Source organism: Lepisosteus oculatus, chromosome 16 (assembly GCF_040954835.1).
Source record: "Lepisosteus oculatus isolate fLepOcu1 chromosome 16, fLepOcu1.hap2, whole genome shotgun sequence".
In the NCBI taxonomy this organism is placed as follows: domain Eukaryota; kingdom Metazoa; phylum Chordata; class Actinopteri; order Semionotiformes; family Lepisosteidae; genus Lepisosteus; species Lepisosteus oculatus.
In genome coordinates, this window is record NC_090711.1 from 794,766 (window position 1) to 821,342 (window position 26,577).

The following is a 26,577-nucleotide window of genomic DNA, read 5'->3' on the forward strand; positions in this document are numbered from 1 at the left end:
GAATTTCTGAAAGTGCAGATTATTACAGTTTATTCCTCCTCTCTCTGGAGACTAAATAAATCGCCCTGAAGTTGATGGAAGACATTAATTCATATTTAGGGCTGTTAATCCAAAAAGCAATGCCACATTAAAAATGCATTTTCTCCAAGATAGAGATATAGCTTTATGGTTTATTGAGCAAGGAACTGCACTGGCCAGGTTGATCCTCCAATTCTTGAGTTCATAAGTATTGAATAAAAAATATAGTTTGAAATTATTAAAAAAACAACAGGGGAATACATATTGTATTATAACACTGAATCTTGGAGGGGGGGGGAATTGCATTATGTTTCCAGCATGAAACAGGGTGTATAGAAAGAGTAAAGTCACTTTAATGTTATTGATTTCCTCCTCCGCAGCAGTCGATAGTATCCCAGCTGCCATCAGAGAGTGATAGCTGACACTGGGGTGGGGGGAAAAGTAAAAAAAAAAATGAAACGCAGCCTAAAGTGTCACATTGTCAGATAGACAGGATTGATGTCATACCTGTGGGAATGACGGGTTGTGTGGCACTACAGCTGTGGGAAAGACTCGCTCCAGCTGAGAGGCTTCGTCGCCTGAATCTGAGATTTGCAATTGCAAGCAGCAGACATTCTGGGTGATGTGTGTATTGATATTAATTACTGGCTAATGCACAGAAAACAGTTCAGATAAGGGGTAACAACTCAAATGGGCATGATGTAATTAGTGAAGTGCCATGGAGATAAATGATAAAGAGCTGTGGTCCTAATATTTGTCAATGATCCAGATTCTGATATAGTTAGTAAACAAGTCAAGTTCACACATGTTGTCAAAATAGGAGGATCAGTAAACACTGTAGAAGCAGTAAATAAAGTTTAAAAAATTGTTATAATTCAGGACTTGGCCGACTCCTGGCAGATGACATTTAGTGCAGAGAAGTGCATATTGCATGATGTAGCTAGCAGAAATATAAACAATAGATGTAAGGTAGGAAAGGCTGAGCTGGAAGTTACATAAGAAAAACATTTTTAGCTGTTAATGCTACCACATCACCTACATCATCTAGACATTGTGGGGAAGCAAAACAAAAGGCAATCATAAAGCTAGGATATAAACATAATTAGCAAATGAGGTATGTTACGTTAAAACTGTGAAGTGCACTAATTAAAACCTCATTTATGTGCAATTTTAGTTACCAATCCAATTAATCAATTCAGTGAAAAGCAACCAGATATTTTCCAGGACTTAAAGGACCTTCCTGCACCAACGGTCTGAAAAGAGCTTTTTACTGTTCAACAGAGAAGACCACAAGGGCAACAGTTTCATTGATGACAGTGCATAATGAAGACCCTAACGTGAGCACTAATCATTAGCGAATTAAAATGGTTCAACATATTTTTGGCTCCTGAAAAGTTATGTGGTTTTGTGAAGCTCTGCAAATGTCTGGAAAGGGGGAGTGCGTTTGAAACGCAGGGCGATTTGCAAATCCATAGATATGAAGACTTTGTTGATGGGTTCATTGTGGCTTTTTGTAATTTACTGGTCTGGCAACAAATTGAAATGTGCTTTGCACTTGGGTGTAAGCCCAAGTGTAACTAGAGCCGCAGTTTACTTACATCTTGTTTACTTTCCTTTTTCCTGGGTGTACTGTTTGTATTCTGCCCTACAGACTCTTGATGAGAATCACAAAAGGACCTTTTTAGGTACAAAAGGCGTAACCCCAATGACGTTCGCTGCGGTAATTTAAAATGTTTCTGTGAACATGGCGGTTTCTTGTAAGCGCAGGCGGCACCTTGACGGATCTCTCGTCTCTCCGCTCGCACCAGAGGAAACTGCTCAGGTTGTTTGCTGGTGTTGGGTGGAGCTCTCAGCTGTTCTTGGGCGCTGTGACAGATAGGTCTGGTTTTTCAACACACTCCTGCAAGTAACAATTACCAAAGCTCCGGTAAAGTGAGGTCTTAATTTCGTTAAGGGTTCGATCAAGAGCTCAGCTCAGACAGAATATGGAACAGGGAATGGAGGGCAAGTAGAGTATTTAAATATAATGGAAGATGTCATGCCAAAGCAATTTTCCTGAGGAGCCCATCGTGTCCACAAGCGCAATTGAAGCCCTACCATTTGACCTCATTGGCTTCCGTTTTCCTAATCGAGAGGAATGAGTTTCATGAAATCTTTTTTTGTTTTCATTGAATGCCGGAGCAGGTGAAAAATTCTTGGCTTCTGCCTTTCAAGGCATTGTCTTTTTTTAATAAAGTTGAATAAGGACAAACACAGTGTTCTAAATAATAAGATAAGGAAAATGTTCATCATTTTTGTTTTACATTTATCGGTATGCTTTAAATTGAGACTTGGACACCAGAAATGTCACAGAGGATGCAGCCGGTGGTTTAATTAAATTGCCAGAATGAAATTCTGTCGCTTGATACAATTTGTAATTCATCCGTTAGACTCTGGAGGATTCCTCCACTCTTTTTCACTTTAATTGAAAGATATTTCATGGGATTAGAAAAAATTCAGAGGGAGAAGTTATTTATTATTTTAATATCTATATTTAAATTAATTTATTGATGCTACAAAACAGCAGAAAGAAGGGTATTGAGGCGGAGAGCAGAGTCATTCCTGGTTCTTTCAGTGTCCTATGTAGCAACCAAATGAATTTTTTCTTAACCTGAACAGAGCATTTTATTAGAGGCAAAAGCACAACTTTAATGTCCCGATACCTACAACATCAATGTTGCATTCATGCAGAAAGACACTTTCCATATTTTCAAAGGGCTGTGCTTTGGGAATTCTGGTGATATTGATGTTTTTTATGGAATGTTAAATCAAGATGGTTTCATTTAATTTCTAATGAGGTTATTTTAGACGTGACATAGTCCTGACAAAGAAAGCATCGCACTCGCATTTCGAATAGCAGCATTTTTTTTGGTGGCTCCCAGACCAGCATTGCATTCTTTGGGGTCCTTTAGCATTGTTGCAGTCAGACCCGTGGAGACATGCTTGCATGAAAATCTAAAATATATCAAGAAGTGCTGAATTGACTGCTCCATAGAGTGCAACAATATTGCCATATACCAAAAAGTGCATCTGCCTTAAAGAAATACCGAGGACCATCATATTTAATTTGAAGAGTGCCAGGACTTTACCGTTAAGTATACTTGGCCTTTAGTTTAAATTCTTAAGACAAAGAGGGAAGCTCTTTGTTTGGAGCGGTTATTCTGGAAGTCTGGCTCATACTGCTGTACGGTACTTGCATGCCTTAAGCCTGCATCAGAGGTTTTGCAAAAGAGGCCCTGCAGCAGGTTAAGTGCTCGCGCTGGTCCATCTTCCAGTGCGTTTGATTGAGGGAGCTGGAGCAGTGGCTCGCCACTGACGCGGTCATGCGGGGAACGCCAATTAACTCGGCATAAGAGGGCCCTCTGTCCCTGTGTGCCTTGCAGTGAGCGTGAGCCGTTAGTAAGCCCTCCAACTCCAGCCTAAGTGCAGGCAGAAAATTATTTCTGCGACGGTGAAGTGTTGGGAGGGGTGTGCCTGCATTTGGGCTTTTACCTTTCTGCGCGATGCAGCTGTGTTCCCTGTGGTGCGGAATCATCGAGGGCTGTCGTTACCGGGCAGAAAGAGCACTAATTGTTTTGAATACCTTTCTTCAGTCCTTGCCCCAGTAGTCTGATCTCTCCTGCGAGGGGCTGCTGTGCAGTGGCTGGGTTATTGACTATGTATGCACAGAATGTTAACGGGCTCCGGAGCCGCGGCGCCGCTCAGACTTTGTGATTTGACGGCTGCTGCCGCTGACTGGTTCTGATCTGACGGCTCCTCTGGGGGAAGGAACTACATCAGAGGAAATGAAGAAGAGTCTCGGTTATACAAGGCGAGAGGGAGGAGGGCAGCTGTTGAATCGGGGTGTTAGTTTTAACGACTCGTGTGCTGAATTTGAAATGCCGTAAGCCGGGATTTGTAAACCGTCCTTAAATTATTGATGCATCCCGGCGGTATGTGCACACCAATCGAAAGGCTTGACTTTTGTCCACAGAGCCTGATTTGCCAGTGTGACTCATTCCTTAATAATTCAGGGCCCCTGTAGGCCTTGTGATCATGACGCACTGGAGCTGGTCTCTACAGGGGGTTCCCGCTATGTTCTGGGCTCTGCGCAGCACCCTGATGGGGCGTGTTAGTGGTTTAAAAGTGTCTTTATTAAGGACTAATACAGGAGCGATCACATACCCAGAGACGCAATCCTGGGGGGCGAGGATCAAGAGTGCTTGTCAGGCAAGTGCAGAGGTGTAAGATCAAAGTACATCTGGAAGTATATAGAGAACAAATTTCATGCGCTGAAGTGCAGCATTTTATGACTAATACTGATGGGGAGAAAGCTAGCAGTGAGCAGCATGACCTCTGTGGATAGTCGCTGGCCACGTTGCTCGGTTTCTCAAGCCTGTTTTGAAGGGGAGAAACTGTAATCCCGTTTTACAGAACAGTCTTATCACGGGAACCAGACACGGACTGAATCCAAAAATCAAACCACCCACCCCCAGCCACAAAATCCCAATCCCTTTTTTTTCACAGTGGGGTTCTGTTATTTACGGTCGTACTTTGGCTAACCAGTTGCCACAGACTTGTCTAACCTGATTTTCCTAATTCTCAAGAACAAGTTTTGAATAAATGCAGACAAGGAGCTTGCAAAACTGCCGCACTTCCGAATGTTGTAACATTAAGATATCCAGAAAGAGAGCAGCCTCCTTGAGCTTTCGGTCCCTTTCTGCAGTTCAGGTCAGTTTCTTGTTGATTGCAAGGCACAGCCGGATAGTGTTCTGTTCAGAGCCTGCAGGGACAGACGGAGATCTGTCGCAGATCGGCGTCACGTGTTTAAAAGCGTCTAGCTTTAAAGTAACGCCTTTCCGCGGCCTTTGGGACATTGGTGAAATGTCAGCCCGCAGGAAGGATCCTCAAGGGGTCTGCAGGAAAGGAACCCACCAATCAGAGTCTGTGTGTAAATCGGAGCGGGACATTTAATTAACACGTACCTCTTCACAACAAGCAAACCTGCTAATTAAACAGTTCTCCGGCTGTGCTGTATATCGTACCTTTCTGTGCCTATAGTGGCAGAAATTAATTTTGCAAACTGGTGCTTATCTGTTGCACAAGGGCTAAAGGCACCTAGTAAATACACTTTAATTCTTCTGAGTGAACACGGCATTCATCTATGTGAACATTCCCTTTTGCCTTGTGTAGGTAAGAATGCCAATTCACTCATTCCCATTCCTGTTCTGGTTTTGTTAGATCTTTGGTTTTAGTTCATTGTCTTCCAAGGTCTTTGCTATTCACTGAGTTTAAAACATGTTACAGAAAAGAGAGAACCAATACTGTTATATTGGCAAATACCATTTGTGTGGTTATTAATCTTTCTCTGTACCGAGCCTGCTTTTTTTAAGACCGGTTATGATCTATGCTTTCATGCTTCTCTTTTTTCAATGGGAGAATTATGTGAAGGCTAGATCTCTGTAACTGAAGGCAGCTGGACATTTCAAGTGTCAGCAGGGCGGGTGTGCTTGTGTTCCTAAAGACATCAAGGATATATGGTCTACAAGAGCGCCCTCACTACACTGCTCGCAGTTAACCCATCCCTGCAGCAGGATGAATTCACCCTAGTTCTTCATAGCTCAGGAGTGATGTGACTGATTTATATCCATCAATAAATCATAGATTTGCAATGACGTCCCATCTGCCAGCCCGGGAAGTGACCCCTGCAGGAATATCGTAATGAACACAGCTTTTTTGTTTGTTATGATCTTTTGTTCAGTACTGTGCAATAACTTAAATCTCACAGCGCTTGTTGGACATTTCAAAATTCATTTAAAAAATACTGGTTCCATTAATGATTAAAGTGCTTTTCAAATGAAAACATGTTTGAGAAGTTGATGTTATAATCACATTAACACCAACTCCTTCTCTTTTGTCTTTTCATTATGATTTTCTTGATTGGATAACGTGGTATGAAATGGTGAAGTGAGTACTGTTTTTAATGTTGGTTTTACACATTACTGAGCTCGTTGAAAGATATTGGACAGCTGTTTAAATTTTTATATTCATCAAGTAAGTAATTTCCATTGATTTCAACTTGGTGCCTTGTTTGAACATCTCTTCTGTTCAGTACAAGGATTTTGTTTTTAGCATGCTGTTTTACCTTTTTTTTGTAAATTAGTAGATGTACAGTACTTTCATCCCCTCTGTGAAACTTATTTTTAGAGGACTGTTTCAACTATAAGGAAACAAAGATGTATTTTCAGTTAATGACTAAAAATCTAATAATGGAACCTGAATATGAGACACATGGTAACATTCTGATTTATAATTGGATTTCAGACCTGTAGCAGCAGGCAATTAGCATTCAAAGTAGAGTCTCTTTCTTGGTTCTGGCTTTGCTTGAAAACTCCAGCAGTTCTGTGTGAGGTTTAACATTTTATCTTCTGATTTTTCTGTCATTCTGCTTTCACTGCTCTTGTCTCATGTCTGGCATTGTTAGGGATTGTCAGCTTGATTCATCTTCAGTGTGAACTTTCAAGAGTATCTTCTTTTGCTTTACAGTTAAAACTACCTCGCTTGCTAATTTTCGTAGTAATTAATTGCTGTTAGAGTGATATTTAACTTATTCGAGGATCTCAAAGTATTTAACATATTGGTGGGGACCTACTACTGAAATACACACCCACCTGGGAGAGGCATAGTGACCATTGTGCAGCAGCAGCCCCACCTGGGAGGCACACAGTGGCCATTAATTTAGCAGCGCCAACACCCTTTCTTGTACAAATGGCTTCACGGGATGTCCAGACTCAGCCTTGCTTAACGTCTGAGGCCTGACGAGCTGTTGCAGGCTACAAGGCGGCAGGTGGTTCGCTCATGGTTATGGAGTCTGACTATCATGCAAGATAAAAATGCTCTGTTCCCTGTTGCAACTAGGCAACCCAAAGAACAGGGGGGAGCGGTGGCTCTGTGGCTCAGGACCTGCGCCTGTGACTGGAAGGTTGCTGGTTCAAATCCCGCGGCCGGCAGAGGAATCCTACTCCGTTGGGCCCCTGAGCAAGGCCCTTAACCCCCACTGCTCCAGGGGTGCTGTACAATGGCGACCCTGCGCTCTGACCCCCAGCTTCTCTCCCTGTCTGTGTCTCCATGGAGAAAAAGCTGGTGTATGCGAAAAGACGAATTCCTAATGCAAGAATTTGTATAGGGCTAATAAAGAAACATTAAACATTAAACAAGTCAACTTAGATCAGCAGTGAAAGAGGTGTTCATTTGGTTTAATATTTTATCTGTTTTATGATTTCATGATATGACTTGGCAGTAGCAAAAATAAGAAATGTAGCTCTTATATCCACATTCCCTGAAAAGGCTCCTTCTTTTTACTCCATACATGAGTCCAATCAGACACCTTTAACAAGTCTGAAGTGGGACTTCATAATCTTGATGTGCTGACAGTGTGCTAATGAAGAATTGAATCTGTAATCATGTGTAATATTAGAGACACACTTTCCTCTGACCTCAGCAGGTGCTTTCACTTTTAATCCCATAAGGAAAGAAACTCCTTAACAGGAAGATTTGTTTTTTTAAGGGAGTAAATTCGTTTTGATTTTCACCATTTTCGGTATTCCATGAAAATGAGCAGGTCTCTGCCTAGTTTTTCTCACATTGCCTGTGTAAGCAAGTTTACAACCGGGAGATAAAAAAACAAACCGGAAGAGTGATACCTTGAGCTTCCAAGAAATTTGTTTATAGAGAAGATTGGACAGGTTTCTAAATTTGTTTACTGTGGGACTGTTTATGCACCTCGTTAAAAAAAAAAATCCGGTTTCTCTATCCACTTGATTCAGGAGGGCATGGAGTTACACAGAGATTTATGCACCTGCCTGCCTTCCAGTGTTGTAGGCTGCCAGCAAGATTGAAGTTCCAGTAGTGTCACAGCAGGCTGGCTGCTCCTCTTACTGTCCTTCCATTGCTGAGCTTTGAAGCAAACTCAGTAATTCTCACCCATTACCAGCAGGATCATCAGGGCTGTTAAGACTCTTGTTGCACTGAAGGGACTGTATGTTGTGAAGCCCTGCTCTTGCCTGTCATACAGGACCAACAGACAGACGATGAAGTGGCAGGCTCACGTGTGTAACCTGTCTGCCAGTTTTGTCTGATATTGTACCAGCTACTTGGCAGGCAACAAGAATGGTGACTTCTCCTTATGGTGTGGTATTTTTTTTAAAAGGAAAACTGTTTTTATTTCACCGTAAACTGAAATAAAAACAAGTTCTCTTTGCCCAAGTTCTGCTACCATCGGAACCATCTTCCTTTGCCACGGTAGATCGGATTCCTTCCACTTCTTATCTGTTACCCAGCAGGTAATTATTTCTAATAGCTCTCGACGGTAAAGTGAAGTAGATCAGGTTATGCATGGAAACATCCTGATTTATTGTAAGAGTCTGACCTCATTAACTGACATAAAATTACATCAGCCCAGTCCCACATGCTTTGCAGTATTTCACTGGTGTGAGAGTCCCACCTGCAGTTAAATACGAAGGTAGAAGAGGAGAGGCACTAGTTGGAAGCAGCTGTCTTGCATGCCTTTCAATACATTGATACAGGAAGCTGGTTGATGTATCTTCCTTACTGAGGGAGATGGTGTTCAAACTCAACGTGTCAAACTGAAATCATAGTCCATAAAATGTCAGTTTAGTGGATGTTCAGCTCTTAAACTTTTCTGGCAGGCTGCTGTTCTGTAAGTATTTGAAAAAAACGGAACATGAGGAAGAGCATTTGTGCCCCTGCGAGTGCAGAGATCCTCTGGGATTGCTCGGAATGAAATCTGCTGCAGTTCAGGAAAGATCCATTTACTCCCAGTGCCGTTTAAATAATGGAACCTCCGTGAGCAAACCCTTGTCTGTTCAGAGTCCCAGGAAATGTTTTATAATCCAATACAAAGCTGTAAATTAATTCCTCTTATCTACTTTAGGAAATAAGAAAAAAGGCCACAAGTATAAGCTGTTGTTTTTATAGGACTGTATAGACCATACCAGTTTAGAAAACATTAATTTGATTTGACTGGAATGTTCTGCCTGGCAAGGCAGTGGCAAAATGGGGGAAAAAAAAGAAGTGGAGCAGCAAAGCTCTCTGTAATTTATTGGGAATAATCAAACCTTTCAGAAATAATTTCAGTGCACACCTGCCTCAATGTGCATGTAAGTGGCGAAGAAATTAATTTGTACTCTCTTATCCATTCAGCTGAGGGTGAAGAACATGATGTCATCGCTTAGCACGTCTTGTTCTGCACAGAGTGCAGTTCCTGGCTTTCCTCATGCCAACTGCATGACAAAGCAGTTACTCCCCCAGCCAATTCATTACCATCTGTTTTTAATCCACTTTGTTGTGCTCAGCGTGCATAGAGTCATGCTTCATATTGGGAGACCTTTAAAATGCGCTTCACATTGCAACTCCTCCACCTGACAGTGAGATTTTGCAATTTGCTTATTTGCAATATTTGGGTAATTTGTTTCTTCTGAATCTCCATTCCCTTTATCTCCATCATCACCTTTCCTCCAGGCTGCCTGAAGGATGTATAGACTGTGTGCTCCCCAACGCTGATAGGAAGCCTTTTTCTTTCCTTCTTCAAACACTAAGAAGGAGCCTGCTGGAGACTTTAGCCTCAAAGCCTCCTTGTATAGTTGTAAAAGTAAAATTAAAAGTGACAAATCCTTTAAACAAAACTGCTTTAATTTATTTTAAAAACTGAAAAGTGTAAGAGAAAAAGAGTGGTAGGAAGAAAGAGACTGTAAGACCAAAACATGGTTAGTTTGTCTGTGTAGCTTGGAGAATCTCCCCTAGCTGCTGGGGAGGGGGATGAGCAGAGCTGCTGGTGTTAAAGCCAGATCTCCCTGCTGAGTGGAGGTCAGGTGAGGTGAGCACAGTGTGGGGGGTGTGGGTACACAGTGCTGTGCTTCTGAAGCCAGGCAATGTAAGACTCTTTCAGTGATGCTGTGCACTATACCGGCTCTCTTCACAGCAGGGCTACACAGATGTAGCTTTACTGCCTACTCCATTGCAGGATTTTGTTAAAGCCCAACTTAATTTAATCAAGAACAGAATCAATGTAAGTGTTGAGGCGTTGGCTGTTACACAGTTCTGAAATAGTGCATTGTAAGGGCTGCATGTTGAGCTTTATCACCGTTTATGTGCAGTCCCTGTTATCAGCTGTGTTTCATCAGTGACCACCTCACTGTGAATAACGCGACAGCTCAGAAATACGAATTCTGCTAGAAGAACCTGGACAATTTTAAATGGAAACAAGCAAAATAAATAGCTGAGAAGTTCAGTTCAAAGATTAATTGAAAATGTCTAAGTGGCATAAAAATAAAAATGTAGACAATTTAGATCAATTACAGAGACCTATTAAGACAAAGTGGAGCAATTGTTTTACCCACTTTTAATCATGCTTCTCTTATTAAAATACAGGTTAATGCAGACAAGATAAAGAGTGTTTGTGCTGGAAATCTGCAGCAAAGGAGCTCAAATGAATGAAAATGAATGCTCACGAACTACTGGCTTGCTTTTACAATGATGCCTTTAAAATAAATTGTACAATTAATCAATGTTTCCTAAATAGCAATATGTTAATTTGCTTGTGAATGCCGTGGAATGTTACAATAAATATTTACAGGGTAGCCAGCAGGTGCAAGACGGTTTCTTTATTAGGACTGACTGGAGCTTCGTAGTGAAGTGTTGGAGAAAGTTACAGCGGAGCTCGGGTGTGAACAGCTCCTTGTGTGGGTTTGGCTTGGCACTGGGAGGGAGATGAAGCTTCAGGGGGAGTGTCTGAGGGCTGGGTCATCCCCGTTTCTAGAAGAGCCAGTCTGGTTTATGACTACATCTCAGTCTTTGCTTATGCTTGAGATAGTAATGGACTCTTAATAGAGTTTCAAACCATCTGTGAGTGCTGTTTTTTATTTTTTGCTCATATGTTGTACATAGCTTGCTTCAGTGTTGTTGTGCATTATTTTAAAATTATGCCCTTTAAAGCAAATCTAACTGATTCGTAGTGCCGTTGTAAGCACTGCTGTGGAGGCTGTGGGGTTGATTGTTGCAGTAAGTCATGAATGGGACTAGACTAGTTCCCAATCCACAACTCTCCTACACAGGTTTTACTTCCACTGGAGTACTGTTGCTATATTATACATATCGCCACCACTGCGCTGCATTAATACATAATCTAATCTATTTCTTTTGATGTGGCTTCATCATATTATCATCACCGTTTTTATTATTCATATCTCTAGTACAATACTGGAGTTGCATAACAGTTTCAAAATTATTGCAATTAACACAGTACAGAATAACTACAGTATAGCTATGGAATCATGTTTTGCAGCATTTTGGTAAGATCTGAAGCGACTGGTGGATGTACTATCCATGCACAACTGCTGTGTGGTGACCCAGCACCTTTATTGACATGGAAGAACTGGCTTTGATTGCGGATAGATACATTTTTCTACCAGCAGATTTGCATTTTAGCTAAATGTGCTGATCTGGTGATTTGTTAGAAATTTTAATAAGTTTGGAGAAGAGAGCAGGATAACAAGAAATGTTGAAAATGTTTTTTGCTCCCCTACGCTGAGGTGTCTGCGGTTGGCGCTTGCTGTTGTTTTCCATCTCTCCATTTCTATCAGGTGGGTTTAATTAATTTTTATTCTTTCTGTGTTTATTAATATTTTTCATATCTCCACCATTAGTGTTCTTCTATTGCTCAGTCTAACCACTTTTGAAAATAGAATATTGAAAAATAATTGCTGCAATGCCAGGAAGTGTAGAGAAATTGTTTTTCAAATTGCCATGCTGCCCCAGAAATATTTATAGTGTCACATTTTATTACTTGGTGTTTTTCATTGTTTTTGTCATTATGATTTTCTATAAACCACAAATAATTGCTCTCTTCAATACTGAATCTCTGGATAACAGAAATGCGCTGGAGAAGACATAAAGCAGGATTTCGTCAAATTTTCACAAACAGAAAATGCATCTGCTTGCGACGATCCCCTACAGCACATGGTGCCGAGACCAGCTCACCAGAAGCTAGTGATGGGTAATGTCATTATTGTGCCGAATGAATTAATTGCTTAAAAAAACTGACTGCGATGCTAAGTAGATCTCCATTATGACCAGCTATTTATTAGCATCTGCTCGTATTGTCCCCAAAAGAACAATGGCATCCAAGATAATTACTGTCAGTGCTAGCACTGTAACAGCTAATTTATACAGCTAGACTGCCTAGCTTACTGTAGTGTTCGTTTCCAACAGGACAGTGTCAAAGTCCGCAAAGGTTGGACACAGCTGCCTTATCTTCTGTATCCAAAGTGTCCCGTGGCATTTATAAGCCAGTTAAGCAAGGCATGAAAACATCATAATAAGGCAGATTAAAAATGAGGAATTTGTATTGCTTGTTTGGTTGCTAGCTGGTAGTTGGTCGCCCAGCTATTTCCGTTGAGGATCCTGAAAACTGCTTTGGCAGGACAAGTTGTACCACACCCCTTATTCTGCATACAGCTCAGCCTTATTTCCTGGATGTGGTCTTCTGATGCTACACAAGGTATCCCAGTGCTGGAAAGTGCAGCCCTTTGCCCAGTATGCATGCCTGTCACCCTTCTCACCCACAGTGTTTGCGCAGGGTCTCTGTTGACCTGCGGTTAAGGGCTGAAGAGGAGGACGTGCAGTGTTGGAGCTGTGTTGACACTGTGGTTTTACTGTGGTGTTAACACAGTGGCATTAGTGAGACCTGTCGGTCGACGTATCTTCGATGCCAACCAGATTGATACATCTGTCGAGCGTTAAAATTGTTCAGCACTTGACTTGTTAACATTTGCAAGCAACCACAGCCATATGAATTCTAATTCAAAGTCCGATAAAAATCATAATAAATGTAGTGATTGATAGCAATGTAAACGCTGATAAAGGCTGCATGGCCACTGGTTTAAATAATAAAAGCAAATGATGACAAGTTTCCTGCCTCCAATGCATTTTCACCACATTTTATACCAAGTTTTTTTTTCTAAGTTATTTTGTTTCCTGTTGTGAAAGTGATTTTCATTGTCTGGGAATGTAGCTCCTTTCTCTTCTCAAACCGCTTTCCACCTCCTTTCATATTTACAGCACTAGTGTCTGGTTGTGCTTTAGATAAATATTTCATATACAACTTTGTTGTTAAGCAAACAGTTTTACATGAAACTGCAGCATAAATCATGTATAACCTTTGTGTTTTCAAGCACAGCTTCCTGGAAGATCAGATTTTTGTGATAAGCAAAGAGGCTCAGCGTATTCCAGCTACAGATTGCTTTGCTACATGATTAGTTTTTTCAGTAGAACTTGTAGAAAGCATTTTGCTCCTTTTCATGTGCAAGCACTGATAAATTACTTGTAACAAGGGCTTTCTTTTTTCCTGTGACACATCCCAAATGTTTGGTTTTGCACATAGCTGTCGGATGAAGTTTGGGTTTTTTTTGTCTTCAAGAATAACGCGATTTCCCTCTTCCTTAGCCAGAGAAGATCAGAAATACTGTGTAAACCTGACAAGACATGAAAAAATCAGCCATGGGGAACAGAGTCAGGCTAACGTCAAAGTTTCAGCAGCATGGCACCTGTCTACCATGCGATTGGGCATAAATGGGGTTCTGATTGAGGTTTTCTAAGCAAGCCGATGTAGCTGTGATGTAGCTTTTCCAAGGGGAAAAGAGAAAAACAGTCTAAGATCTCAGACAGCAGAAAAATTAGTCTCCCGTTTCTTCAACGAATCCCGCCTTTGCTACAGTTGATGGCTCAGCTTTGCCACATCGTTCCGCAGGTGGTGCCACGCTCGGCCCGCTCCGCACTGTCCTTCTCCAGGACGTCAGCCGACTGTTCTCTGTTCTTACCGCGGTGCTTGTACCCCAGGTACATTGTAAATGGGATCTCTTTTATTTGCGTGTGGTAGGTGCTCTATGCACTCATTCTGGATTTTCTGAAAGAGGAATGGCTGAGCTGGAAACTGCGTGGAGAAGGCGCGTCCTGCACAAATGCTCATGTGAAGAGCTGTGAAAGGGGCCTGAACTGGGGCCCCTCCTCCACCATAACCCAGTCGGAGCCTGTGAACCACATGCAGGGGCCCCAGTGAGCTACCAGGGATTGCCTCTGTGAGCGCAGAATTGCACAGGCTTAGAGTGTTGCAAGAGAAGTCTCTTTCCAGAGCTTGATGGAGCACAGCGCTTTGTGACGCCATCGAGCCTTGCATTCCTCGAGTTGGGCTTGGAGCAGCTCCGGTCCACTGGGAGTCCTAACTTGTCAGACTCCGCTACCGTCGCGCCACGCTGGGAAGCTGTTGACCCTGTTGAAATTTCCCGCCGTGTTGCTCTTTTGTCTGTATTTATCCTTCTCCTTCGGATGTGTATGAACCACAGCGCTTGATTTTGTAAAAGCTTAATCGGAAGGAGGCGTATGTCACAGTTCCAGCCTAGAAAGCAATATCTGTGGGCTGCAAAGGCCACAACCAGGAGCTGCTGTTTCCCCATCGGCCAATAATTTAATTTAGATCCGGGAAAGCAGCTAGTACCTTGACTTATCATATATTGCACTGTGATGCTGTTTGAAATGTCAGGCTAGTCTCAAGGTATCTTCACAGAGCTTTCTGTTCCTTCAGCTGTTGCAGCTTCTCTTAATTTATCTCCACAGTTGGCGAGCATCCTGCTGTCTGGTTATAATGCTTCTCTTCGGAGACTGGAGTTCTGGATGAGCTATATGTTATACTGTAACTAATGATTAGACGCACTTTCTTTTCCATTCGCACAGGTCAGCTGGACGCCCGATTAATGGCATTCCTTGTTAAAAATAAGAAGCAGGGGCAGTTCAGTGCTCATATTTTGGGATTTGACTGCCACGGCTCTCTCCTTAAATATTACTGCAGCGTGGAACATTTCAGGACACTAAAAAGAGCAGCAGGAGGATTTCTTTGCAAAACTGTTGGTATTTCTTAAATCAGTGAGGATTTGTGTTGTATAAAGGTTCTGGCATCTGAGTGGCTTATTGATATTGATTGACATTTAAAAAATTAAGATTATTTTACTTTTCAAGCAGAAATTTGCAGCCGAACATTTTTGTTTTGAATACAAACAAAATGATTCAAAAATCGCTTTTACTTTTTCTCTTTCCAAAGATGGTGACTGTTGTGCCTGCTGGGCCTATGGCCCTGGTTGTGAGTGAAGCCTCTTTGAACTCTGATTGGGTGTTCCTTCTCTGTCAGGTCTCTGGTATGGTGGTGCCCGAGCTGGCAGTACTGTAGGAGTCTCTCAACTCAATTGTAAAACTTCTCAGGGGATTTATAGGTAACTGTACCTTTTAATGAAGCTGATAACTTGTGCATTCAACTATAAAAGATCTTATCCTATATGTCTGCTTTAGAAACTAATTAGGTTAATTGTTTAATTGACTGCTCGGGTTGGAGCATAAGCCAGATGACACAGGGTTTGATGCCACTGTTTTAAAGGCTCCCTTAATTTTCCATCTGCTAAACATCATGATGTGCTAAATTGGTTCAATTAAGGAAATTAATTGAGAGCCCGGAATGAAAACCAGGACACCATCCATCCCCTGAGGGATGGAGTTGTGCAGTGAAACCAAGCAATAAAAAAAAAAATCAAAAGAATTTTGAATTCTCCTTGGAATTTTCTGTTTGTTCTGATTTTCTTTTATTAATACAAGATTATTTTAAAAGGATTATGAGTGTGTATATATTTTGTGTGCATCTGTTCTTTCAAATAGGATCAAAGGCAGTGTAAAGTAGTTGTTCTTGGCTGTCAGTGCAAGCAGATCACCAAGCCCCTCACACTCTGCCTCGCATCCTTCGAGCTTTGACACGCAGTGCCTTCCTCCCCAATTGAAACCCAGCAGGTGGGCGTTTATCTTCTTAAATCCCACCTGGCATCTTTTTAAACCCACAGTTGCTGCAGGCAAAAATATTCCATGTAGCATTAATCCATAAAATACACCCACTGCCATTGTTATTAATTATTAAGCCGTGAGGTTAAATTGGATACAGAGATGACTCATGCACAGAGATCTTAAGAACTATTTACTATCACACACACGCTGCATATGTACTGTATCTATTTCAAATCCCCAGAGATTGATTTCTTTCTTATATCATTTATGTGCAAAGGCTGTTGTGCAGTTTTACTTTCATGGGATGTTAAAGGTCTGTTCCTGGTAGGCACCTGTCATGCAGCCCATAAGGAAGTCTGAGAATGATTAATATCTGGAGAGTGAAACTGTGCTAGGAGAATACCTTCAAATCTGAGGGAGGCTAGCTGAGGGGTCTAGAAGGAACAAGATCAGGGGTTAATGCCCAAAGGTCTCTGCTAAAGTTCTGGGGAGTCTTGACAGCATCTTGCCCTGTGAAACAGCTGCTTTTTTTAGGGTGCTCTTCACCAGAGTTGCGGCCCAGTTTGACCGCATACACCAGATTTCAGTCTTTGTCTGGAAAGACCTCACAATGTTTTTGAAACTGTAAACAAAATATTTTCTAGGTTGTCTTAGTTGGGTCGTTTGTGCTAAACCCATTTTAATTGCATTCTGAGCACACCCGCTCATCCATAGCAATTGGACGTTGCTCAGCAGTGAGCAGCTCACAGCAGCTTTCCTTTAATTCTGACAGCAGTGCAAGTGCATTGCAAGCATGCAGCTAGCGCCCTGCTGGCCTGCTGTGTTGGCATCATACCGCTTGGCCACCTTTATTCTGGCCATAAAATAAATCAAATGAAGGCTTGTTTGCCAGCAGGAGAGAGTGCAGAGGTGGGTCCTTGGCTGAGCCTTTCATCTTACTAACATACAGCAGGAAAAGGCTTGCACCCCCCTGCCTCACACACTCTTCTCTCTCCGCACTTGAATTTTGCAGATCAGTACCAGCACAAAAGCTTTTCAGATTAAGAACCCCACCAGCGGGTGTGCGGGTGGACTTCATTATTATTCATGTGAAGAGAAATAGTCCACAAAGGGACAGTAAATCCTGGCAAACAGCAGTTGTGGGGACATCTCCCACTATGTTAATATAAATACTTGTTTTGGGTCAACAATCACTCCATGCTGATTTTTCAGCACGTGAGTGGCGTTTCTGGATAAATATAGTGACCTTCCATGCATATGGGATTTCAGACATACTGTACTTTATCTCCTCTGCAGTAGTGGCATTGGTGGCTATCTATGAATCAGCTTTTATAGCACCTTTACTTTCCAGTAATATATCGCGTGCATCTCCCTCACAGTAGAGACTCAAACTGAACTTTGTGTTCTTTCTCTTGACTCGGTGAGTGCAGATCACCCCGTTGAGGCTTTGATTAATAAGGTTCTTTTCACATTCCAATGGATCCGTTTAGTTTTCAGATGATTTATTTAAGTGTCTTCTGAAGAAGCAAGATACCGTAGCTCACATTTGCTCATGTTAACCACTAAACTATAGAATCTGCGTGCACTTAGCTTATCACTGTAACACAGCCCATTAATCACCACAGCTGTGGGAATATTATAAATGAGAAATTAATAATTACAGTTAAAAGTAGCAAAGCCATTGCCTTCCCACAAATCAGGACCATACATTATGGAAAGCAAAACCTATTGTTTAACTGCATTGTGTGAAATCTTGTACTGCAAGACAAGTAAAAGGTGTGGCTTCAAACCCGAGGTCACTCGAGTTCATATTATATTATAGTTTATGCTATAATAGGCAAATTCCAGGCCTTCTCTGTGGTATTGTTTGTCCAAAAAGTTAATAAAGTGCCCCTAGGAAGACACTCCTGGGGTACTGTTGAGCTGGAAATTAGATGAACAGAGACAGACTGTGTAGTGTGACAGGAAGCCGGGTTCTGTAATAAGAGTTCAGTAAAACAATACTGACTTGTTGTCTGGTGTGTTTAATTTTATATCTTACTATTGGATTTTTCTATTCCCATTCACAAGTATCCTCCTTCAGATCCGTAACTATTTATAAAATTTGTCTTCAGCCACTGGGAAAAAAAGACTTCATTGTTTTTTGAAGGTCGGTTTCTAAGACAATTGCTAAGCATCAATGTGCTGTTAAACTGATATTCCTAAATATCACTGTGCAGTCATTCCATTATAATGTCATACTTCTCCTTTGGTAAATTTCAAAATACCCCCTTTGTAAACGTCAGTATAATATTATAATACAGTAATTGGCAGTAAATTACAATTAACGAATTAATCATTTAGTATATTAGTAGATGGTTACTCTAATGTGCGGACTGTGAAGCAGGAGATTAAGATGTGTAGCTACACGACATAGATTTGTGTATTTTGACCAGTTGCCTATGAAGAGTGTTGCTTGTAGAAAACTCCCTCAGTGGTGCTGAGGTCTTTAGTTTCTCCTTGTCACTGTATTAAGTGCACCGTATGATATGAGCAAAGGCAGCTTCCAGCCTCAACCCTCTAAGCAGCTGACAGTACAGCTTAATGTGGTGTGATCAAAATCCACTGCATTAGGCATTCAGGAAAGTTTGATGTTCCTGAAACCTCTTCCCTTTCTTCAGTATTGGAGTCTGCAAGTATGACAGGCATGGATCTGGGGGGGACTTCAGGTATTTATACCATCATTGGCTTTTTAGGTAAGGATTTCACTATTTAGAAAAAAGAAAATGAGCTTGGTGACCTCACAGACGTGTAGGACATCACACTGTTGCTCTGACTGTTTTCTGATTAAGCTTGATTGCTGTTGCCCTCTGTCCTCCCAATACACATGCATATTTCTTCTTTGTTTAGTAGTTTTTTTTAACTTGAATATGGACTGCGGCTGGCAAATGGAGCTGTGACTTAGGAAGATGTCAGGTGTCCTTCATAGTAGTTTTCACATGTTTAAACATCTGCAGTGTAGGGTTTTTTGTTTGTGCCTTATCTTTGTCCCTGAGCAGTGGGGATTCACAACAGATTATTTCTTCTGAATGACATTTTTTAAAAAGGGGATTTCTGTCACTTGACACAAGTATCTGTTTTTACAGGCCTTATGGATATCCGTTAATAATGTGCAAATGCTTTTTCAAACATCAACAATGCAGAACATATGATCCTATCATACATGATGTTCAAAAACATTGTAGTATCATCTTTGGAAGGCTCTGCATGCTCGTGATGCATGTAAGCTTTCAAAATCTCATATTTTAAATAGCTTTTAAATATGATTTTAATCCCCCCCAAAATAAAAATAATCCAGGTTCTGTTTTTTGATCTTTGAAAAATTGTTTCTTTAGGGATTTAAACAGGCATATCTGTGCTGATAGTGTGTCTTAATTTTTAATTAAGTACCCTTGACTGACACCTGCATTAACCCGTAAAATGTTCTTTGGCAGAACTGAATGCAGACCTTTTGTTTTGTGGCACTACGTGTGGCCTACGGCAGACAGGATGAAACATAATCCTGAGCTTAATGCTTTCCCAAAAACACGTCTTGACAAGAACTCACATTTTACTTCCTGTTCTGAGAAGGATATTTCGCTGCTGCTGTAAAAAAATAATCTTAATGCATGCAATCTTTACATTTGGGTAAATTGCACTTCAAATTGATTTTATACTTATTTCAACCTTTGTGTTTTTCTGTCAGCCTGCCTGAAAAGAGCCCTGTTTGCTTTTATAATCCATTGAGGACTGATGCCATGCAATGAGGTCCATTGGTTTCATGCAAACAATTCAGCTTTTGAGGATGACTTTGTCCTGTTATTATTAAATATGTCAGAATTAATTCATTCAAGGTGGGTGAAATGAATAAATAAATATTTCGCATCAGTGAAAGTCTCTGAGTAGTTTGAAGTAAGGATAGAATTGTTTCATATCAGGAATAGTTGATAATGAATGTCACACATGGGGTCTCGGAGTGAAATGGTGCCTTGGTGACTTTGTGTGAACAGTGAGGTTACTGGGTAATGTAAGATATAAAAAACAGGTTTATTGTTGCATAATTTGTTGTAAGACTCTTGAGCTCTTGCTGCTAGTGCAGACCATGTGTAATTAGTGGAGTACCACAGGTATCCCTACTAGGATACCTCTGCTCTTCTAATTCTTTCTTATTCTCTGATTTAGATAAAATTCAAGACTGGGTAAACTCCTGGCAAATGACATTTTAATGTAGTTGTTAAAATTGACAAATTTTATGGGATATTATGTTAAAATTGTTTAATGAACAAGTTAGGCCTCATTTAGAATATAGTGTACAGCTTTGGTTACAATTTCATACTGCTCCTTTGGAATCAGTCCAGATCACAGCAATCAAATATATTCAGGGCTTAAGGGAATATTCTGAGCTAAAATGCTGAAAGAACTGAGTCTTTGTGGTCTTGATCAGAGTAGTGCCAGGGGACCGGATACAAGTATTCAAAATCCAGAAATACATTGGCAAAGTCACCCAAGCAGACTTCTTCAGAATGAATATTGACACATGAACCAAAGGACACAAGTGGGAGCTACTCAGAAGTGAATTTAAAGCCGAGAACAGGAGGCACATTATTTCCCAAGGGGTTGAGAGAGTGTGCAACCAGCTGCCCAGCCCTTGTGGTGAAATATATACTCTGGCTTCTGACAAGAAATGGTAGCCCTCTTGTTTGTAACTGTTTTTCTGTTTCTCCTTTATCACAATAATAGGCCTATTTTGAGAAGTTTTAAGTAATTTGCATGCACATATACATTACAGGTACCCCATTAATAATGAAGGAGTTTGTAAATGATTTAAATTCTGGAAAAAAATGAGACTTTTTTCCTTTTAATCCCTTATCTTCCATTCAACAGCAAACATTTAAAGATTATTATACTATTTACTGCAGATTGCTGTACTTGTTTCCTCGGAGTCTTGTCGTGATGCAGCCGCATTGCTATCAGAACGGATTTATCATCAGTTGTCATCTGTTCTTTCTTAGAGCAACAGCTGTAATTTTCTATTCAGGTGGTTAAGCCAGATAATCACAGCCAGACTAGCAGAGTGCTTAGCTGTGACATATCCTTTTGTATGTCTTATTTAGGCATTGAGTCATTGTTATGCACAGACTGGGTGATAAAAGTCACAATCCAGAGTTTTTAAGTTCCTCCTTGTGCAGTAAGTGTATACACATTTGCCACTGTGTGCAAGAGCGGATTAGGGCTGCCCATGTACTGGATTGAGGCCAGAGACTGGGTCTTGCAGTGAGCACCATTCGGCTTTCCCAGCTGCTTCAGTGTTGAGGGTGAGGGACATGACAGGTCCTGGGCTGGGTGGGCACCTCTGCCACAGCAGCATGCAGCTGGGCTCAGGAAGGTGCAAGTGGCACAGAAACCTGAGCTCAGCTCCACAGCACCGTGAGTGAGCGATGTTCCAGCTGTGGCCCCCACCCTGCTCTCACCGTGCTTCTGCTCGTGCTTTTTTTTTTTTATTCCTCCATGGACCCCTGAGATGCGTTTCTGCAATGTAAAGGTCTTTCGTCCCCTGCTTTTATTTTTTCTGTCTCCCTGGCCTTATTCTGCCCCCTTCCCTCCTCTTTGGCTAGTTATCTTACTTTGCTGTTTGTCTTTTTGTGCACTCCAGGCTGTCGGGTACAGCGTCATGTTAGTGCCTTTCCTGTGCACGGCTGTGGAGGTGGAAGGAGGGGGACATCTGAGACACTGGGGAAGAGTCACTGCCCCCTGTGACTGGTCAGCGGTGCTGTGGTCATGGGCTGAGCCGAGAGTATCCCCGTACTGGACTTTCCACCTTTTTAGCTCTGTCGGACTTAGTGGCGTCCGCCTGCCTCGTGATTTTAATCGGCACCTCAACTTGCTTAGTGATTGACACAACTCCCTGATTACCTCCTCCCTCAGAGCCCCGTGATAAGTGTTCCAAGTTACACTATCTGCACAAGCCAGACCCTAAACAATCAGTGAGGGAGTTAGGGACGTAATGCATTTAATACCTTGTGACTGATCTGCAGAAATATTATCTTGCTCTGCTGCTGGGTGCAGATAGGGACTGGCAGCCTCAGCTCGTGTAGGGATATTTGAAATAGATCACCTGTGGTACAGATAATCCTCTTTGGGATTAAATTTTATTATCCCCGTGTGTGGTGTAATACCTGCCAGATAACGGCATTAACGGGAAATAGCATCTAAAACAGAGGAAGGGAAAACTTCCTCCCAATGGCTTGGCCAGAAATGCCACCTTTTTCTTCTCTGCTGGTGCCCCTGCTCACTCATACTGACCAGCAGGGGGAGCCATTAAACTTGTAGACCTGTTGTGGTCAGGAGTGGCTCTGATGGTGGCATCGGAATTGAAGAGAACTGGTCAACACACACCTGTCTTTTGAGAATTTGAATGTCATAGGGTCTCGGAGTGGTGGGGAGGAGGTGTAGTGGATCAGTTGTTAGTCACTGTTTTTAAAAAAGGCCATGGTTTGGGAAAAAAAAGCACCAATCGGAATGCTTTCTTTAGGGCCATTTTTATTAGATTTTAATTTCACGACTCATTTCTTTTATGAAGCAATTTTACTTTTCTTAACTGAATCAATTAATAGTAATTAAATGTTTTTGCTTAGTCAAAACATTTTGGAAAAGAAATGAAATGCTGTTTTATGAAAGCCTGTAGATGTCGACATGTTACATAGCCACTCATTTACATAATGCCTCAAATAGTTCAGCATCAGGAGATTTACGAAGGAATATTTTTCGTTTTGGTTTATTTATTTGGCTTTCAGAGTCCTTAAGAACAGTGGCAAGCCTTAATGATTCTGCATCCTGCTGCATCCTGGTACCGTTTCAAAGATTAACACATTTCTGCCAACAAGCCAAATGAGGAAAGGCAGGATATATAATTGTTTCTTCAGATAGCTGTGGAATCAATGAATTGGGATTTGTATTCTGCTCAGTGGTTTAACCGTGCCTAGGGCAGAGGTTTAGCGATTTGGCTTGGACAGAGGTGTACTGTCACATCGGTTTTGTGGTTTATTACAATAGCAAATTAATGCAAGTGCATTAATCTCTATTACCTGTTCCTTTTCAAGTGTTTGTTAAATATAGCAAAAATTAATTCTTGGGCAAGTGGAGCCACTGCAATTTTAACCAATCGTAATTCTCTATAGGGGGAAATGAGGAGGTGAAGAAAAACTTTTCTGAACTCCCCTCCTTTGAGCTCACCCCTTAATTTTGGTCAGTAAGCTGTTTTGTAAAGTTGCCAAAAAAGACTTCACTTCATGTGTAGTAATGTTCTTATGAAATGTACTGTACATGTGTATAAATAATTGGCTTTTGTTTAAACACATTATAAAGGTGGATGCTGCACATTGGTGGTGGTGGAGGGGAGACCCCATTACCTGTAAAGCGCTTTGAGTGCAGTGTCCAGAAAAGCGCTATATAAGTGTAAGTTGTTGTTGTTGTTGTTGTTGTTGTTGTTGTTGTTGTTATTATTATAAACACGTGTTCCATGGCAGGAATGGATCCTTTGCATCAAACTGTCTTCTATGCACAAGAGAGGTCTGGTTCTAGAAGAATCCTGACATCACAAACCTCTGGCAGCTGAGCTGCTCTCTTGGAGAATGTGCCAAGTCTCTGTCCCTCTTGGAACAGAGGAAAATGTGGTTGCTTAGGAGCAGTGCTCCTAAAATATCACTATAAAGCATCACATCCATCTGCTGAGCAAGGTTAAATAACAACACTGCTAGGACAATCTAGCTGGATGTCTCAGCATTCTTTGAAAAAAGTCGAAAAATATGCTTTAAGAAACATGTTTTTTTTTTAATTAATTCTGAGGTCACTGAGGTTTTCTATCTTTTAGAAGTATTCAGAAATCATCTTAGTATTGAAAGATTTAACCTTCCTGGCAGTTAATCTTTGCATGACTATTTACAAAACAATTTCTTTCCAAATTTGTATTAATGTGAAGCAGGCCTCAACCAGCCCACTATCGGGTTATTGTGGTTACTGGTCTCAGGTCATCTTCAGCTGTGCTCGGGTCTGAGTCCTACTTGAACCTTTAAAATGGTATGATGTGATGTCCAGGTTTTCCTGTGTGGAGCTGAAGCAGAGTGATCTAAGGAACGTACTTTTCTCATTTTCCAGCACGGCGTTGTTCTTTGGGTCCGGATTCGTTTTCACTGGACTGGCTAGAAATAAAAAAGAAGAGCTCCTGATAACCTGAAGGCAAAGAATAAAGCAGCTGTCACTGAGGTAACATTTCTATCTACAAAGGCATGAGAGAGGGGAGTTTTCATTAACTCCCAGATACATGTGAGTCAGGTTGGGCTGATTAATAGCTTCCTCTTGAGAGAAATCCTTGGTGAACTGATTTCAGATTCCTGAGTCTTTACTTTGACTTGTTGCTTCCTCATGTATATCGCCTAGAGTTGAGAGAGTTTGCATCTATTCTGTGTATCTGTGTTGCAGTTTCCAGTCCTGTGTTCCTCCCACAGCATTAAACTAGGTGGAATCTCAACTTTCACAATAGGGTGGTATTCACAGCTAAACTCTGGGACTTTGTTCATTTTCATTGTTATGGGAGGTCTGTAAAGAAATCGCCTGATTCCCTTTGTGAAGTCCTCTCCGGATCACTGTGAGTGAACTATGGTTATAAAAGGTGTCTGTGAGTCAAGTGGGCAGTGCTGCAAATTAGGCAGTTCTTGGAGAAATAGAAGAGTGCAGGAGGTGAGATATATATATATACAGTATATATAGAAGACCTGGTCCTGAGTATGAATGAGCACTGAGGTTTGAGCTAAGATGTGACGTGATGAGAATTATATTTGCTAGAAAGTAAGAATGTACATATGCCTGTTTATTCCAACAATGACGGCAGTTTTGCTCTGCTGGCAGACCGAGCGGAGCTGTCAGTACCAGCAGCAGGGAACCTGCAGCTGCTCCAGGGCCGTAGGCTTCTGTCCTCCCCGAGTCCTCAACCAGCACTTTGCGCCTTGGCTGCCCTCTCAGTGGCAGCTCTCTAAATCGGCACAAACACCTTTTAATTCTGCTGATGCGCTCGGCGACAACAGTAGCTTACCTCTTTCTGTCATATTGTAACACTGTTGATGCGAAACAGATGGAATTAAACATGTACCGAGTCTTACATGTTGGATTCTTTTTTGATTAATTGTTCAAGCTACATCATCGTAAAAGATGCTGTTTATTTGTTATTTTGCTCCAGAAAGGTTTCAGTTATTTACTTTCCAATGTCATCTTCAATCCCATGTCGCTGTTTACTCCCCTGCCTCTGCTCAGGATGCTGTTGTGGCACTCTGCTCTGCTGTAGAATATCCGGATAAGGAAAAATTCAATTACTGCAGCGGAGCCTGTGCTGAGAAACAGTGAAAGGAAATCACCGCACATGGGGTTTTAAATAATAATGCAGAAATGACAAGGATTAAAATGAATTAGTTCATTAAGTTTCATATTACGGGAGGCTATTGCTTCATTAGTTGAACTTAATGAGCTGGAAAGTGTATTTTCATTCAGAAAATGTGAAAATATCGAGACAGCTGTTGCTTTCAGCAGTGAACTGCAGGGTTCAGAGGTCACAGGGTCTAAGGAGCAAGGTTCTGTTCCTGCCTTACAGACCAAAACAAAGAGAGCAGTTGTCTTTAGAGTTTACCCCCAAATTTCCAAACTTTGAAAATAATTGGCTTAACAAATAGTTTCACTGTGACCCTTACCAGGTCAAATGGACTGACACTGGGTGGATGAAGAGAAGTAACGATTGCACCTGAGATATGCAGACCTGGGCGCATTAGGAGTAGCAAACAAAAGCGGGCCACGCAGTCCGTCCTCTTCAGCTGGTGTCTGGTAGTTTATCGATCCAAGGATTGTGTTATTCCTTGAGGGATCTCGGGGCATCTTCAACAGCCATGGGGCATTTTGTGTTCGTTTGTGTGCCACTTTTAATGTTCCTGTGATTCTGATTGTGTTGCATAAGAAATAAAGTTCAAAGAAATGAGGAGCCCATTCGGTTCCTATTTGCTCCAAGTAACTCATCAGTCAGTTTTCTGAAAGGAGCCAGGAGTCTTGGGTTTGATAATGAGCTTGAGTGCTGTAGGTTCTTCCTGACTCCCACAGCCATGTGTCAAAGAGTGCCTCCTGTTCGGTTTTAAATGCTCTTCCTCTTAGTTCCATAGTTTTCATGCACCTTCTCTGCTTGTTTATTTACTGTTGATTCTGAAGAAGGCCACTGGGCCTTTTAGGGTTTTGAATGGGTTTTCCTTGTATTCTTTCGTTTTTAGATAGCCAGCGCAGGGCGTTGCGTTGATCCCAGGAGTCTGTGGTCAATCGTCTTGGGACTGATACCAGAGCAACAGTATATTTTAATAATGGTGCCTGAAATTGCTACTAATGGTTATTTAGTTATAAGCACTTCAGTACCTGGTCCTTTTTTTTTTATTTGACCCTGGATTTCTCTTTTTGCCTCTCTCTGCCCTCTGTGTGTCTATCTGGCAGAGTCCCTTTGATTTCTCCCCCTTCCCTTTTATGAGAAGGTAATGATCATAAGCAGTACTAGAGGAAGTGCCCTGAAGGAGTTAAAACTCTCCTCCCAGTTGGATTTGTTTAGAG

At 41.5% G+C, this 26,577-nt stretch overlaps 1 long non-coding RNA gene across 8 annotated transcripts in view; it reads left to right on the plus strand.

Moving 5' to 3' along the window:
• Positions 1-26,577, plus strand: part of LOC107079611 (uncharacterized) — a 161,054-nt gene that overhangs the window by 6,799 nt on the left and 127,678 nt on the right. For 6 of the 8 annotated variants that reach the window (XR_011181781.1, XR_011181780.1, XR_011181778.1 and 3 more), the window contains one exon: positions 24,103-24,210. The exons of 1 other annotated variant lie outside the window; for it this stretch is intronic. This is a non-coding gene — a long non-coding RNA (uncharacterized lncRNA). Of the gene's footprint in view, positions 1-23,313; positions 23,404-24,102; positions 24,211-26,577 lie in introns of all 8 variants that reach the window. One more of the 8 variants, XR_011181779.1, reaches the window with a different exon arrangement.